Here is a 6,402-nt window from a genome sequence, read left to right on the forward strand (position 1 = left end):
AATGTTGGACTCTGGTATCCAAAAGATTTCAGTTTCAATTTAAGTGGCTACTCTGGTGCAGACTATGCAGATTGTAAGATAAACATGAAAAGCACAAGTGGAACTTGTCAATTTTTGGGAGAAAAACTGATCTCTTGGTTTAGCAAGAAACAAACCTCGATAGTTACGTTAACAGCAGAAGCAGAGTACTTAACTACAGGTAGTTGTTTTTCTCAAATATTCTGGATTCAACACAACTAAGATACTAGTGTATTAAAGCTGATGAATCTCCAATCTTCTGTGACAACAAAAGTGTCATAGCAATCACATATAATCTTGTGTTGCACTCAAGGACCAATATCACTTCATAAAAGATCATTTTATAAAGAAATATATCAGATTAGAGCATGTTTCAACATATCAGCAAGTTACTGATATCTTCTTCATCGAGCCATTACCTGAGACCAAGTTTTCTTGTTTTAGAAATATTATAAGACTTGTTGATTTGACTTAATATTGCATGTGATTAAGGGGAATTTACAGATTGAGCGGATAAGACAACATTCAGACCCATAAACTCTAGCAGACTGATAGCTCAAGCTTGTGACCAGTTCAATATTATCATATGACTCATATCTATTGACATTTACCCAATAGAAATTTGATAAGAATGGTCAATTATCCAATTTATTATTACAATTAATTTTGGTAGACATATTTATTTACTGTCTTAATGGTACATCTTCTGTCTTTCAATTTTTTTTAAAATTCAAATATCCTCCACAAACATGCTAACTTGGGGACTGACATGTTTGTCTCTTATGTCGCCGTATATATCTCCATTGGATTTCATTGACTTAATTTTTTTTTTTATCTTGTTCTAATTATCTTTTTCTTCATTCTTTTTCATTCACAAGCATTTTTGCTTACAAATTATTTTCACTAACTTTTCAAAATGTCTTCATTTTCTAGCAATGCTCTTCGAATTAAATTTGATGATGTTTATTTGTTGATAGATTATGGCATGGTAGTCATTTTTAAGACACTGGAAGCAACTGGGCTTAAAGGCTTTATGGGGTGTGAAAGTATATTTTCGAGAAGATCTAAGTCAATTCTTCTCCTCTGCCAAGATTGAAGATGAGTCACTGGTGTCCACTATAAGTTATTAGACCATCACTATTAATCATAATTATTTTAACTGAGACTTTAGGTCTATCAACAGAAAGAATCACAGAATTCAATAGACTGCCCTCGAGTTTTCACTATTTGGTGTCCCAACAAATCATTGGAAAAAAAGAAGGAGATGGAGATTGAGTATCGTCAGCTGAATGATATTGTGGCAAGTCCCTCAGCGCTAAAGCCAAATCTTTTGATTTATATTGTTGAAAGATGAAGGATCGGTTCAGGCACCTGCGAAGGTGCTTCAAACACAACATTCTCCATGAACTTCAATAGCTCGTGTTCTAAGAATGTAAACACTGATTAATTAAATCGAGTTCGGTGTTAAACCAAGCGGAAAATACTCGAAGTAATCCTTCGTTAAGAAAGCTGACTAATTTGAAAGCAATTTAACGTGTGTAAACTGATTAACTGAAATAAAGGGAATCAGTTCTTGCATATATCAGTTCAGTTATGGTGAGAACTGAACTGATAACTGCTCGAACTGATCAAATCAGTTTTAAAACAAATGTTAAGCAGCTAAGTACACAAAATAAGTTTATGGATGTTCAGAGACTTCAATTGCTCCTGCGTCTCCTTTTCTACCACTTCGGATAGGATCTACTAGAAGACTTTGATTTATACAAAGCTTTGTACAAACCCATTCAACTTAGGACTTACCATACTGCCTAACTGAACTCCTAGTCTAGACTGAAGGCAGTACCTTCCACCCAATACTTGTTTAATGTCTATGTGTCAAAGACTACATACACAAGTTTAATGTATTTGTGCAAGACTCATTCAGCTATTCAATAAGCTTAACTCTCTATATATGTTAGTGATTGTGTGTGCGTGTGTGTGAGAACTGATATGAATACAATAGGAAAGTATTCTCACACACTGAGAGGAAAATGCTCTTAAACTGAGCTGATAACATATTGAGGTGTTCTCTCAAATCTAGGCTGATTGCTTCTAGCTGATATGAGTTGAGCGTGCCCTTCTTCTTCTCTCTTTTTTTTCCGCACACATGTGTATTTCCTCACTTCTTGATTTATTTGTTGATGGTCTTGATCTTGTATTTATAGTGGCAATGTATGACCATACACCAAGACTCATCAAATATGTTCGTTGCAATTTTAATTTGTTCCTCGAAATGTGACTGTACTTTCCGAAAGCCATTCTGAAACAATTTGGCTTTATGCTCTGATGCAACGGCCATTGTTGTCCTTTGACTGGACAACAGTTTTTCCTTAATTTTCACAGCTAGATTCTATTGAATAAGCTTGTCGTGTTCTGCAAACTGATTGATTCCTAACTGATGTTCTGAACTGGTCAGTTGAACTGATCTTAAGCTGGTTTGGTGAAATCAGTTGGCTCGTCAGCTGAACTGATTTCTCTGCTTCTGTTGAACTGGTCAGCTAGACTCTTCATCGGTTGAGCTCTTCATCAGCTGGTCGGGCTTCTGAAAGTCTTCTGCTGAACTTCCTGTCAGCTGGACAATCAGTTGAACTGGTCTTTGATACATCAGTTGTAACTAATTCAGTTTGGGCAATCAGTTGGCGTTTTCAGTTTGCATCACAATAGCTTCAGTTTTGACTTGATAACTGATCAGTTCAAATCCTGATTAGTTCCAGTTTTTGCGCACTTAAGTAAATTCATTAGAAACAAAATAACAAGTTTTGTTAACATCAAAATCATGACTGCGAACATGAAATGTTCCAACAAAAGACTCAAGATGATAATAGCCATAATAGTTTGAGTCAAAATCAACTGATTTGTGATCCTATATAACACTCTGATAGCTATGATTTCGATGTCAGAAAAGCAGCACCAAGGGTATGTTGTACCAATATGTCGATTAATTGAAAAACGTCAAGCTCAGATGGTGAATTCTTCCGCCCTACACTCTCACAGGGTACTAACTGAAAAGTCTATTGTTTTCTACAAGTCCAAGAACATCATCTCACATGATGATCTGTTGAAAGTCAAGGAAGAAGTAGTTGAACAAAAGAAGAATTCACCCAAAAAATCACCACTCAAACGAACACTTGTGGTTGAAATGTCCAATTCAAATGAAACCAATTCATACAAGAAGAAGTTTCCTTTGACTAAAGTATTCTCCCCCGCTCCTAAGAAATAGAAGAGAAAAACGAAAACCAAGATGGTGAAACACTTCAACGAGCCATTGAGACCAACACCCATCCCATCTGTCTCAGTCCGTAAAGTGCAGCCTAGGTTCAAAATATTTGAAAAATAAATTACTTTTATGGAGTCTGGACTGCCTCGAAGTGATGAAAAGGAAAAAAATAAGGGAATTTTGCTAGAACTGAAACATCCACTACTAATTTTTTTTATTTATATAAATCATAAACTCGAAAATTACTAATTAAAATAACTTAACATTTTCATAAATAATAATAATTTAACATTTGAAATCTCAAGTGCATAAAAATCCATAAATAGTCAACTAACCAAAAATCTTACATCGACCTTTAAAAAGACCAACTAACATCAAAATAAAGCATCAAAATTTCTAATAAAATCATTAACAATAATCTTTGAAATCGTTTATCTATCAAGCTAATGCGAAAAATAGATGTCCCTCGGGAGTGTACCGCCGCACTCATTTCACTCAAGCGTCAGCGCCTCCTCATATCATCATATTCTGCAACATTCAAACCTAGTGAGTCTAATGACTCAGCACGTTCTAAACATGAGTAGCAAATAATACAAATACAATCACAAGCATTAAAATCATACTTTTATTTAAAATAACTTTTAATCATAAATAAATCGTAAATCATAAAATCATTTACTCGTAAAACTTTCAATCCTTTATCATTTTGGGTGAAGTTTGATCCTTGAATGTGACTATATAGCATTTTATCCTCTGGTCGACTGATCAGTCTTCAGCTCCACATGATCCATGGGGACGAGCACTAGGCACCACCATGGACATACGATCGTCGGGCTCCCTCTGTGGCCTTTTCCCGTAAACGGGCTCCCTCTGGGCCCTTTTCCCTCACAATATTCCCATAAAATTGTAAGTTCACCATTCTTTCTTAAAACGGATCCCCCCACATATCCTCTATCCTTTGTCACAGTCAATTCATATCCCTCAAAATATTTTTCCTTTTCTTTTTAAAGCATAAAATATCATGACTTTCAAAAATATCATTTTAACAGTAAAAATTGCACAGCCTTACCATAAATCATAAAATAGCATATTTTCATAAAATCATTATTTTATATCATTTAACATGCGTTATGATCCTTCGGGACGCTGCCAACCTTTTTCATATTACCCATGTGAAAAATGCTTGTTTTGCCCATAGACGTAAAATTTCTCGATTTTGACTTTTTCTTACTTTTATCGACATGGGCTTATCCCAAATAATTAGTTAAGCTTAAATCTAATTTTTCATAATTTTATTTAGCTTAAATTCATGGGTTTCGATTTAATTTCCTATTTACTAATTCGTGAGGCGTTTAATTCCTGAATTAATTCAAACTTAATTATTTTCTTCCCAAATTTGAATCATATACTTTTTATTACCTAAACTACCCTTGTGAGCCATGAACCACCCTCGTGGACCCATGGTTCGAAACTTATCACCGTAAATTCGAAATTTGACAGTTGCATCAACCTACCGAGCCAACTCCTAATTTTTGTCGAGCCACGCCCAAGTCACCTTGAGCCAAACTCTAGCCAACCCATCTAAAGACCCTACTGACCAGCCCTGACCCCTGGAACCAGCCCCTAATCATGCCAAAACTCCCTGCACGTGACCACTAGCTGCGCCGAGGCTTCCTAATCTTCCTAGGACTCCTAACCAACCTTGGGAGCTTGCAGCTACTTAACCACCAAACCCAACTGACCCTCACCGTCCTTGAACCATGCTCAGACTCAACCAAACCCAACGCAAGCCCTTGAATCAGCGCCGTGAGCCCTGCTTCAGAAAATTAGAGTCGCGCGCCCTCGTCCCTCTTCTCACGCTGCGGTGCTCTCGCCTTGAGCCACCGTCGTCCCAGCCTAGGCTCTGACCCCTCACTACCTTCCTCGGACCCTCCTGGCTCTCCCCCAAGCCAGTCGCTAGCCCTTCTCCGCCGCACGCTGCGGTACTTCACTAGGACTCTTCCCCAGCTGCTTCCCTCGAGCCCTAGCCACCCTATGACCCTTCCTAGCCCCAGCACATGACCCTGGCCAAGCCTCCAACCAACCCTGGCCGAGCCCTCAGCCTCCACGCTCATAGATACACCCCTTTGAAGCCATGCATCGTGTGGCTTCTTAGAAACCCTAGGCGATTTCAATCCCTTCCCTCCTTCAACTCCAGCATGTATTTGATCCTTAACGACTCTTTTCCCCGTCCCCAAGACATCCCTTAATGGTAGCGTGTCCTTAGAAATCATAGCGTTTAACGAACCAGCGTAAAATCATCATATAATTGCAAATAAACGTTCTACCGTAAAAATAATCAAACACATATGTTTTTCATGCATAAAAGATTAAAACATGCATATTATGATTTGAATGATGCTTCAAAAGGGTTTAGTAACCTGCCTTTGCGTTTTATAACGCTCGAATACGCAATCGTCGGCGAGGGGCACAAGAAGGTACGAACGTGCTTCGAAGACTCCTTGTTTTTCCTCCTCTCCTATTTTTGAATTTTGTGTGATATGTGTGTGAAAGGTTTCGGCTGCTGAATGGTGCAAAAGACCTAGCTTTTTATTTTTTTTATAGATTTTAATTTGCATGATAATGGGCTTGGATTTTGGATTTTCAAGTATAAGAGCAATTGTGCCTACTCAAATTAGCTAATTTTGGCCCAATAACACTTATTTATTTGTAAAATAAAATTTTATAAAAATTAGTTTCCAAAAATAATACTTTTGATCTTTTAAAAACTTCTCGTTTGCCCAAAATCGGCTTCTCGGGTAAAATCGAGCTCGTCTCGTAAAATAATTCGAACTCTATCATTTTTAGAAAAAATTAATCATTTTTAATCATATTAAGCAGCCTTGAAAATATTTAGTGAAAAATATTTATTCTTGTCTTGGTCGTCCCCGGTCTCCTTTCCGCAACTTATTATCGAATATTCGGGTAAAATCCTTCAATTTCATGAAATCATGTCATATAATTATTTAATCATACAATTATAGCTTTAATCATTTAATATACATCAAGTAAGTATTTAAAATCAATTAAATAAAACAATTATGCAATTTACATAATTTGCATGCATGTGATTTACGTAGGTTGGTTTT

The sequence above is a fragment of the Primulina huaijiensis genome, chromosome 2 (genome assembly GCF_012295235.1).
Source record: "Primulina huaijiensis isolate GDHJ02 chromosome 2, ASM1229523v2, whole genome shotgun sequence".
Lineage (NCBI taxonomy): Eukaryota > Viridiplantae > Streptophyta > Magnoliopsida > Lamiales > Gesneriaceae > Primulina > Primulina huaijiensis.